Source organism: Leucopleurus acutus, assembly GCF_964270905.1.
Source record: "Leucopleurus acutus genome assembly, chromosome: 6".
Taxonomy (NCBI): domain Eukaryota; kingdom Metazoa; phylum Chordata; class Mammalia; order Artiodactyla; family Delphinidae; genus Leucopleurus; species Leucopleurus acutus.
In genome coordinates this window covers 49,426,364-49,437,716 of record NC_139149.1, presented here as the reverse complement: position 1 = coordinate 49,437,716, position 11,353 = coordinate 49,426,364, and the positions used below count along the sequence as shown (strand labels likewise).

General features: G+C 39.4%; 1 pseudogene across 1 annotated transcript; it reads right to left on the bottom strand.

Moving 5' to 3' along the window:
* Positions 1–318: 318 nt before the first annotated feature.
* LOC309963185 (securin-like) lies at positions 319–920 on the bottom strand (annotated as a pseudogene). Its single transcript has one exon. The product of its transcript is annotated as a securin-like (transcript).
* Positions 921–11,353: the final 10,433 nt, after the last annotated feature.

Genomic DNA, 11,353 nt, shown 5'->3' with positions numbered 1-11,353 from the left:
CCTATGTATATCCTTAAAGCTGAAGTGAGCCTCCTATAGGCAGCATATGGTTAGGTCTTGTTTTTTTATCCCTTTATACACTCTGTGACTTTTGGTTGGTGAATTTATTCCATTTACATTTAGAGTAATTATTGATATGTTAGGCCTTATTAATGTCATTTATTAGTTGCTTTTTAGGTGTTTTGTAGTTCCGTTGTTTCTTTTTTCCTCTGTATCTGCTTACCATTTTAAATTAGTGATTTTCCATTTTCTTCTTGTTACACAAAAAAATTGCTTATTAATACAAAAGCACACACAAAGTATAAAGCGATAAGAAATTTAAATATCTAAGTCAGAGCAAACAGGTGGCAATTCAACATCCAGAGTTGACAAATTGCTTGAAAGAAACTGCAACAGATTAAATTCCCCTTGATGAAGAGGGAATCTTCAAAGGTGAAGAGGAGCCAAGGTATAACAACTTTTCAAGTTTCCTCTCCTCACTGAGAATCATGAGAGACACTCCATTCAAGGGGAGGTGTCCAATTTGGTGCTTTTAAGGCAGGTCAAAACCCTCAAAATCTAGAGGATTGAAGGGAAAATGTGTCTCTATTTCTGGATAGGTATCATTTGAGGCAGGAACAGAGCTTTTTCTTTAACAATGCTTTTGGTCATCTTTTTGGCAGAGAAGTTTGTCTCTGAGGCATCTATTAGTCTTTACTGACTTTTTTTGTAGCTCTGCTGACAGTTCCTAAAGACTTTCTGGTGGCTTTAGGTAAGGCTGTTGGAAAATCAAACATTTTGCAAACATGTGATGCTGAAACCCAAGATCTCCCATCTAAGACTTTGACTGAAGTCCTAGACCCCAGCTTCAGTCTCTCCTTAGAAGCCACACGGATGCCTGGTTCTCCATTTTCCTTAATAGCAAAGATCAGAGTAGTCATTCTGGATTAAGCAAGACTCAGTCTCTTTTTCTGTTCTGACTGCTTTTCTTGATTTTCCACTCTGATTCCCTTTTCTTTATCTTTCGTAAATCTACTCTAGGTTTTAGTTTTCTGGTTGCCAGGAAGCTTACATAAAATGTCTTATGGAAAAAGTTCATTTTAATATGATAGCCACTTAACTTCAATCACATATGAAAACTCTACACTTCTACTCCCCGACTTTTATATTTTTTATATCACAAGCTATGTCTTTTTATATTATGTGTTTGTTAACAAATTATGGTAGCTACTCTGCTATAGATGCTTTCTATTGCATTTTCCATTTCATTCATTAGATTCTTCAGCTCCAGAATTTCTGTTTGGTTCTTTTTTATGATTTCTATCTCTGTTAAATTTCTCATTTTGTTCATGTATTGTTTTCCTGATTTTGTTAAATTGTCTTACTGTGTTTTATTGTAGCTCATTGAGCTATTTTGAATTCTTTATCGAGTAAATTGCAAAATTCCATGTCTTTGAGTTTGGTAATTGGAGATTATTGTTTTGTTTTGATGATGACAAATTTCCTTGATTCTTCATGTTTTTGGAGTTCTGCATTGATGATTTCACATTTGAAGTAACAGAATCACCCACAAATCTTTACTAGTTCCCGTCAGGTTAGATACATTGATCCTTTGTCCTATTATATCTGGGGTTTCTCTGACCTTCTATGGATACACCAACTCCACACTTCTTGCCTCCCTTTGTGGCAGAATTCTTAAGTTTTTATGCCTTCTCTGGTTCTTACTACTCACCAGGTGAGCTGCTGGAAATCTATCTCTTTTTTCCAAAAAGTAGTGCCACAGCTCAAGTTTGTGATTTCTTCCTTGCCCACAGACTTCGGTCTGATTTTCTGAGCACACTCCATTTGCCACACTTGGGAGCCCACACAAGGAGCCAGCAGAAGAGTGGGGCGAGGTGTGTGTTTACTAATTGGGGCATTGAGGATGCCTGCAGTTCTGATGGGGGGGATTCTCGCAGGTGGGCTTCCTGTGGAGTCCTGAAAGCAGTCAGCAGGATTCTCTAATGCCCTTTGATATTCTTATCTGCCTCTCTCCTCATGTCCTCTCATCCTCCAGTCATGGCTGTCCTTGCTTCAGTACTGTGGGTATAGCTGGAGAGAAATGGGTTTCTCCAGTAGCTTCCCATACAGCTGGGGTAGCCTGGCCTTGTTCACCACTCACCTTTTCTCCCCCAAGAGAGGTTGTCACCAGTTAGTTCAGCCCTGCGCTGTGTCACCTTGGGGGAGGGACAGAGCTGGGTGGTTCCTCTCACCCTCTCCAAAGTATCCAAATTTGGTTTTGTTTTTTGTTTTTGCTCCAGTGGAGTGTTGGAATAGCCCCTCAGGAAGGCTAGACCTCTATGAATTCTCTCTTATCTTGGATGGCTGCCCAAGTGAGCACTCTCCAGGTTTTCCTCAACTGCCGCCAAGGGCTGTTGGGGCAGGTTCACCAGCTCCTGCTGGTTCGCAGACTGCACAAAGGTCTGTCTTCCTTTTGACAGATGCACAGTTGGGAGAGACTCCTTCCAGGTCCCTTGACATATGGTGCTTGATCCCACAACTCTATAGACATACTTTTGTTCATAAATGGATGCTGGTTTTTGGTTGTAAAAAAGGGGACAGGAAGGAGGAATATATTATGCCAAAATGATGCCGACATCAATTTGAGTTGGATCCTCTTTCTCTATCTCTAAAGTGCCTGTAAGCCAGAATTTCTCAATTACTCACCAATAAGTTTCCAAAGTTTATAAATTACTTATATACTTTGACCAAAAGGAGTAATATCTGTAATAATCCTCTCACCCATTTACATAATGACAAGCTTTTCCTGATCTGGATAGAAAATTTAAGATTAGCATTATCTAAGTAGGTTTAGTGCCAGCTGTGGGAGCCTGAGCAGGTAATTTAAGCTGCCTGGGCCTAAATTCCTTGTGAGAAAAAATTAGATTAAAAGTGCCTAATCACCACCATATCTTTCAGAAGTCTTTGTTTATAACTCTGTATTTGTCTTACAATGAGTTCTCAGTAATAATAGGATCCTGAAGTATACATCTTAAGATCATTATTATGGAGCTACTCAGGGCAGAAGTTACCTTTGTATGTATCAAGATTATGTCACTCAGCTTCTCCAGAACCAAAACTAACACGTTTTCCTCCAAAGCATCTGAAAGGGGAAGGCTCATAGGTTGCACAAGTTCTTTCTGAGTAGGGTTGTTGTTCGTATATTCGCTTGATGTTTTAGGTAGGGGATGGCTTTGTGGATTGTTAAGGCATTCAACTGATAAGATCAATGTACTGCATTTTTCACAGTTCTGAGCTAACAAGCTCAAGGCTATTCTATGGGACTTCCCTGCTGACGCAGTGGTTAAGAATCTGCCTGCCAGTGAAGGGGACACGGGTTGGATCCCTGATCCAGGAAGATCCCACATGCCGCGGAGCAACTAAACCCGTGCACCACAACTACTGAGCCTGTGCTCTAGAGCCCACGAGCCACAACTACTGAGCCCACATGCTGCAACTACTGAAGCTCGCATGCCTAGAGCCCGTGCTCCACAACAAGAGAAGCCACCGCAATGAGAAGCCCGCTCACCGCAACGAAGAGTAGCCCCCGCTTACCACAACTAGAGAAAGCCTGCATGCCGCAACAAATACACAATGCAGCCAAAAATAAATAAGTAAATAAATTTATTTTAAAAAAAAAAAGGTTGTTCTACGATGTCCACCATGGTTTATTTTATGCAAATTGTTGCCTTTATTCTGATACCAATGTATCACAGGTGACATAACAGGCTCCATTTGGAACTGACGTTTGGTTTAGAAACTAAACAGATATGTGTTCTTGTGACACCAAGTCAAAAGCTTGAGAACACCTCCATGCCCACTCCAGTTAAGCAGCAGCCTTCAGAACCAGGGATACAAAGGAGAGGAGGTAGGCAGCTAAGGAAACTGACACCTAGCTGGAGTGAATGGAAAAGGGAAGCATAAAACAGCAAATGTGAGTCAAGTCCAAAATAATGCCAAAGGTCAAAATCAGAGATTAATCTTCCCTTAGGTTTAAAAAGCAAACTAAGGGACGACAGTGGGAAATAAAGCTAAGGATGGGACTGCAAGCCTAGAAATGAAGTTGAATATATTAGTTACATATTATGTTTACCTGTGTGTAATACAAACCCAATCACAGAGACTGAACTAAATAGGAGGATATATATTTTTTACAAAACAAGAAGTCCAGAAGCAGGAAGTCCAAAAGTAAGCATATCAGCAATAACACCTGCTCTTTATTCTTCTGCTTTGCCATCATTAGCAAATGGCTTTCCTCTCACAGTCACCTCAAATTTGAAAAAGGACTGATCCATCTCCCAGTTTCCTGTCCATTTTTTAGGGAAGATACAGAGGAAAAAAGGATGGGTAGGAGGATAAAGAGAAAGAAGAAGAGGAGGAAAATGAGAATAAGTATCTAAAAGGAGAACTGACAATCAGGAAGGGAATGCACAAATTATTATTTTTTTCTTCTTTGGCAGTACGCGGGCCTCTCACTGCTGTGGCCTCTCCCGTCGCAGAGCACAGGCTCCGGACGCGCAGGCTCAGCGGCCATGGCTCACGGGCCCAGCCGCTCCGCGGCATGTGGGATCTTCCCAGATTGGGGCACGAACCCGCGTCCCCTGCATTGGCAGGCGGACTCTCAGCCACTGCGCCACCAGGGAAGCCCAGAATGCACAAATTTTGAAAAAGCAAAACATTCCCAGGAATCTCCAGAAGAATTTTGATTTTTTTTTTTTTTTTTTTTTTTTTTTTTGGCCAGAAATGTGTCGCATGACCTCACCCTGGCTACAAGGAAGGCTAGGGAATTTTGTCTTTCAGATGAATATGTTGCAGCCCATACAAAACAGGATTATATTAGTAAGGAAAGATAAGAGAATGAATATGTGTATGAAATTAGAATCAAGCGGTGCTTTGCCACAGTCAGGGTTGAGATGCCCAAGCCACATTTTACTGAATGCCACCTTTTACTGAATGCCACCTTTGTAGTTTGAAGTTTCATTGGCCTAAGTCCAAGCAGGTTTGCCAAACCCTGGACTCCCTCTGAATCCAATGTGATAAAAGTAAAACATCCAACAAAGATTACTGTAGAACATTTAGATAAGACTCATACAAGCATTTTATATCTTTAATTATAGAACTAAGATTAAATAATGAGGATAAGACTATAAAGCAGTTATGTTGAATGAACCAGGCAGATATAAATATAAAAGAAAGCAGGGGTTGAACTATTGGCACCAAAAGTTAAAACTCCTGCAAAAAAATATTAAGGAAAAGAAGGACACTTTAAAATGCTGAGTGTTCTGAATCTTAATGAAGATCTATAACAGCTGTTAATATTTATGCACCCAATAACACATCAACCACTTTCATAAAGCAGAAACTACATGAGATTCAAGAAGCAATAGTCAGAAATACACTGGTAAAAAGAAATCTAAACTCTCCTCTCTTAACTCAAGATAGAGTCAGGGAAGAAAAATATTAGGATACAGATACCTAAACAGCATAATCAATAAGGTAGATCTTATAGATCTAAATTGAACTATGAATTCTGATGAAAGAGGATACATGTTCTTCAAAATGGAATGGAAAAGTCACAAAAATTGACCACATTGTTGGCCACAAAGAAAACCTTAATTATACAAATAATTGTATAAATTTTGAAGACTGGAATCATTCAGACCATAGTGGAATCAAGTTAAAAATCAAAAACAAAAGATAGCTTAAAAATTCACAACTGCTTGAAACTAGGCAATCACTTCTAAATAACCCATCAGTCAAAGACATCATAAAGGAAATCAAAAAATACTTTTGGACTGTACTATAATGAAAATAAGATAAATACAATGAAAGATACAACTAAAGCTGTATTTAAGAATAAAACATAGCTTTAAATGTATTTGTTAGGAAAGAAGAAAGTTTGGAAATCAATAGCCTAAGCTTTTATCTCTAAAAGCTGGGGGGAAAAGGACAGCAAATTTCAGAAAGTAAAAGAAAGGAAATTTTAAAAAACTAGAAGAAAATAATGAAATAGTTAAAAATTGGTACTAAAAATTAACAAAGGCAAAAGTTAGTGCTTTGGGTAGATTAATAAAATTAATAAATCCTTAGCAAGACTAGGCAAGGACAAAAAGAGGAAAAATGACCAATACCTATAATAAAAGGGGACATCTCTAAAGATCTTACAGACAATATCATGATAATAAGTATATAGTACATAAAATTCTATGCCTGGTAAATTTGACAATTAGTTAAAGTGGACAAATTCTTTTTTAAAATGTTACTTAAATAGACACAAATAATAGGAAAATCTTATTAGTCCTCTGTCTATTATGGAAATTGGATCTGTTATTTTAAAAACTTTTCCAGAAAAGAGCTCCAGGCCCAGATGGCTTAACAGGTGAATTCTTCTAAACATCTAAGGAAAAAAAAGCCCACCAATATTACATAAATTCTTCAAAATAAGGATAATAAACATTTCCCACCTCATTTTATGAGACCAGGATAACCTTGATACAAAAATCTGACAAAGATTTTACAGAAAAGGAACACAATAGATCAATCTGACTGAACATTGGTAAAAAAATCCTATATAAGACATTGATGAATCAAATCTAGCAATATATAAAAGAAATATTACAGAATAAGAAGAAACAACAATATATAAAATAAAATGAATTTGAAAACAACCACTGAAGTGAATGAAATTAAAACAAATATGAGACTATTGAAAATGTCTATGATTTATTAGAATAAAATGTATTTGAAAACCTAGAAGAGAGAGATGAAATTTGGAAGAAAATGTAATTTTAAAAGTTGACATTAGTAGAGATTAAAAAAGCTTAAATAAAACAATTTCCATAGAAGAAATGGACAAAAATATCAAAGAATCATCTCATAAAAAGTCACCAGGTCTAGGGGCTTCCCTGGTGGTGCAATGGTTAAGAACCCACCTGCCAGTTCAGGGGACACGGGTTCAATCCCTGGTCTGGGAAGATCCCACATGACACGGAGCAACTAAGCTCATGCACCACAGCTACTGAGCCTGCACTCTAGAGCCCATGAGCTACAACTACTGAGCCCACGTGCTGCAACTACTGAAGCCGTGTGCCTAGAGCCCATGCTTCTCAACAAGAGAAGCCACCGCAGTGAGAAGCCTGCACGCTGCAATGAAAAGTAGCCCCCAATTGCTGCAACTAGAGAAGGCCCACACGCAGCAACAGACCCAACACAGCCAAAAATAATAAATAAATAAAATAAATAAATTTATTTTTTTAAAAAGTCACCGGGTCCAGATGGTTTTGCATGGATCTTCTATCAAACTTTCAAAGAAGTTGGTAATTACGATACTTCCTAACTTATTTCAGAGGCTAAGGGGAGAAAAGGAGAAGACCAATGTTCTAATTCTTTTTATAAAGTGAGTGTAACATTGATACTTAAGTTTGATAAAGATAGAAGAAAAAAAACCCAGAAAATTGTGAGCTAATTTCATTTATGAAGTTGATTTTAAAATTCTAAAAATCGGGCTTCCCTGGTGATTGAGAGTCCGTCTGCCGATGCAGGGGACACGGGTTCGTGTCCTGGTCTGGGAAGATCCCACATGCCACGGAGTGGCTGGGCCCATGAGCCAGGGCCGCTGATCCTGTGCGTCCGGAGCCTGTGCTCCGCAACGGGAGAGGCCACGGCAGTGAGAGGCCTGCATACCACACACACACACACACAAATCCTAAAAATCCCAGCAAATATAATTCAATAGCATATTAAAAATATTAATACACTATGATTAAATGTAGTTTATTCCAAAATTATCAAGGGGGTTCCATATTAGAAAATCTGTCAATATAATGTACCATATTAAGAGATCTAAAAAGAAAAAAAATTATCATTATCTCCACACATGCTGCATATAAAATGGAATTAATGCATTACACATTTATATCAAATTTGTAAAAGCCAACAGCCAAAATGGTGGCAAAGATATGGCACTGGAAGTCTCATATATTCTGGATGATAGTATAAAATGAGATGAGCACACAGGAAAGCTGTTTGGCAATTTGTTATAAAGTTAAACACATATGTACCCTATATATATTACCAAAAGAAACATTATTATAAATAACTTAAATACTCATACATCTATCCATAGGATACTGGTTGAAGGAATCAAGTTACTTCGACAAAATGCACAAACTGCATAGCCATTTAAAAAAATGTGTATTTGTATGCATATGATTTGAACAAAGATGTTCTAGTAACTTTCCTAATAGCCGAAATATTGGAAACCCAAATGTCCATCAACAGAAGAATGGACAGAAAAACTGGTATATTCATACAATGAAATATTACACAGCAATCAAAAGGACAAATTATTATGATGATACATGCAACAAGACAATTAATCTCACAAATAATATGTTACACAAAAGTAGCCAAAGACAAAATAGAACATACTACTTGATTCTATTATAAGAAGCTTAAGAGCAGCACAGACTAAGCAATGGTGGTAGAATAGCTTAATGGCTGCCTCTGGGGAGGGAGGTGTGGAGTTCTGAGTAGAATGGACACCAGAGAGCTTCCTAGAAAATGAAAATGACGGAAATGTTCTATTTCTTGATTAAGATGTGGGTTACATGGAAATGCACATTTATCAGACCTTGGCAAAATGTACGCTTAAGATCTATGCAGTTCACTGTGTATAAATTGTGCCTTAATAAATAAATTTAAATATGCAAAATCTATATGAATAAAACTATATTAAGATATTAGTTCTAACTCAAAAGCTTGGCAATACACTCTGTTGACAAGGATGTGGGTACACAGAACCTTTCAAACGCTGCAGATGAGCATACAAAATGTCATTACCCCTTCTGGAGGAGTATTTGACAATATACCAGAACTACTTAGACGTTTGCCCTTTTCCTCAACAGCCCCAGTTCTAGAAATTTACCCTAAAGATACACACTAAAAAATAAAAATCTAGGGCTTCCCTGGTGGCACAGTTGTTAAGAATCTGCCTGCCAATGCAAGGGACACAGGTTCATGCCCTGGCTGGGGAAGATCCCACATGCCATGGAGCAACTAAGCCCATGTGCCACAACTACTGAGCCTGCGCTCTAGAGCCCACAAGCCACAACTACTGAGCCCACTTGCCACAACTACTGAAACCTGCGCGGCTAGAGCTCGTGCTCCGCGATAAGAGAATCCACAACAATGAGAAGCCCGCGCACCGCAACGAAGAGTAGCGCCCGCTCATGGCAGCTAGAGAAAGCCCATGCACAGCAACAAAGACCCAACACAGCCAAAAATAAATAAATAAATTTACTTTAAAAATAAATAAATAAAATTTAAAAAAATAAAAATCTACTTACGTACAAAGTTACTGTTTGTGGATATTGATTATTCATTGTAAAAAATCAGAAATAACCTGAATACCCATATGATACTAGTTGAATGAATCAAGATACATCCATGATATAGGGAACTGTATACCCATTAAAAAAGAAGAAGAATGAGTTTCCGTTCGTAAAGATAGGTTTGTTTTCAGTAGTATTAACGTAATTGTTGGGGAAGAAAAAAATTTTCCTTTGCTCTTCTAGTTTCTTCTGGCTGGTCTAAAATTAAATTAACATTAGATTAATCGGAGAAAATCAAATTTCATTTCATACATGCAGGAACCCCACATACATGAGAGATTCTTGGTAATAACTGTTTTACTGGGGAAAATCTCCAATCTAAATTCTTCTAGGTAGTTAAGGAAGGGACAGTAGTTTTTCTTGAGCCTATAGGGTCTCCACTGCCTTTAGCTCAAAATAATCCACATGCCAAAGTAGCACATCTTGGGGAGGCCTGTCACAGCCTGGCCTGGACACTGGCAAAAGGGTAATTTTATGATTCAAGGAAAGCCTCGGGGGGATGCCTCCATCTGGAGATAGGCAGCTCACACATGTCGATTGTGGTCACTTATGTATCTCTGCACACGCGCACACACACACACATAAACAAACACCAAAAGCACATTATAATAGCATTGCAGACTCTTTATCCAAGTTACACACCTGTTCCAAGGCCCCACATGAGCCGCACCCCAGAGTACCAGACATAGCCCCGGAAACAACTATTCCTCCAGAGATGCCATACCCACTAGCAGAATGGGACCACATCACATCAGGACATCAGGTAGTGACTGACTGGGAAAATAGGCACAGCATCTTCTTCACCCCAGCTGTAGACAAAATGGTGGCAGATAATTGCTCCCTTTGCTCCCAAACAAAACTCTGGGAGGCTCCCAGGTGGGGGCGTGTTCCCTGGGTCAATAGACCCTACTGCTATGGCAAATGATTTTTTTTTTTTTTTTTTTTGCGGTACGCAGGCCTCTCACTGTTGTGGCCTCTCCCGTTGCAGAGCACAGGCTCCAGACGCGCAGGCTCAGCAGCCATGGCTCACGGGCCCAGCCACTCCGCGGTATGTGGGATCTTCCCGGACCGGGGCACGAACCCGTGTCCCCTGCATCGGCAGGCGGACTCTCAACCACTGCGCCACCAGGGAAGCCCGGCAAATGATTTTTATTTGACGGCCACCGCCCTCTCCTGGAGCTAGTAGGTATGAAACCACCATTGTGGATACAGTAAGTCCCCTACATACAAACGAGTTCTGTTCCGAGAGTGTGTTCGTAACTCCAATTTGTTCGTAGTCCAACAAAACTAGCCTAGGTACCCAACTAACACAATCGGCCATATAGTACTGTACTGTAATAGGTTTATAATGCTTTTCACCCAAATAATACATAAAAAATAAACAAACAAAAAATAAAGAAAACATTTTAAATCTTACAGTACAGTACAGCAGCTGGCATAGAGGGGCTGGCATCGAGTGAACAGGCAAGAAGAGTTACTGACTGGAGGAGGGAGAGGAGGTGGGGGATGGTAGAGCTGAAGGGTCTTCAGCAATAGGAGATGGAGGGCACCCTGCACTTTCACTCAGGCCTGAACGTTGATGGCACAGGGTCTGGTTCCTTGCTGGATTCAATCCTATCTGCCCTCCTGAAAATATGATCCAGTGATGTCTGGGTTGTAGCTCTTTTTTTCTCATCATAGATGACACGGTAGCACTGGATTGCGTTCTGAACGACTACTGCAACCTTCATGTACTGTTCTACATTTGGGTCCTGTGCCTCAAGAACTAACAGTGCCTCATCAAATAAACAAAATCCCTTCGCCATTTCCTGCATTGTGAATCTCTTCAGTTCTTCAATTACTTCTTCTTCCTCTTTTCTCTCTTCGTCCCTTCTCTGGGCCTCCAATTCCACCAGGTCTTCATTAGTAAGCTCCTCATCTTGCACAGTAAGGATTTCAGTGAA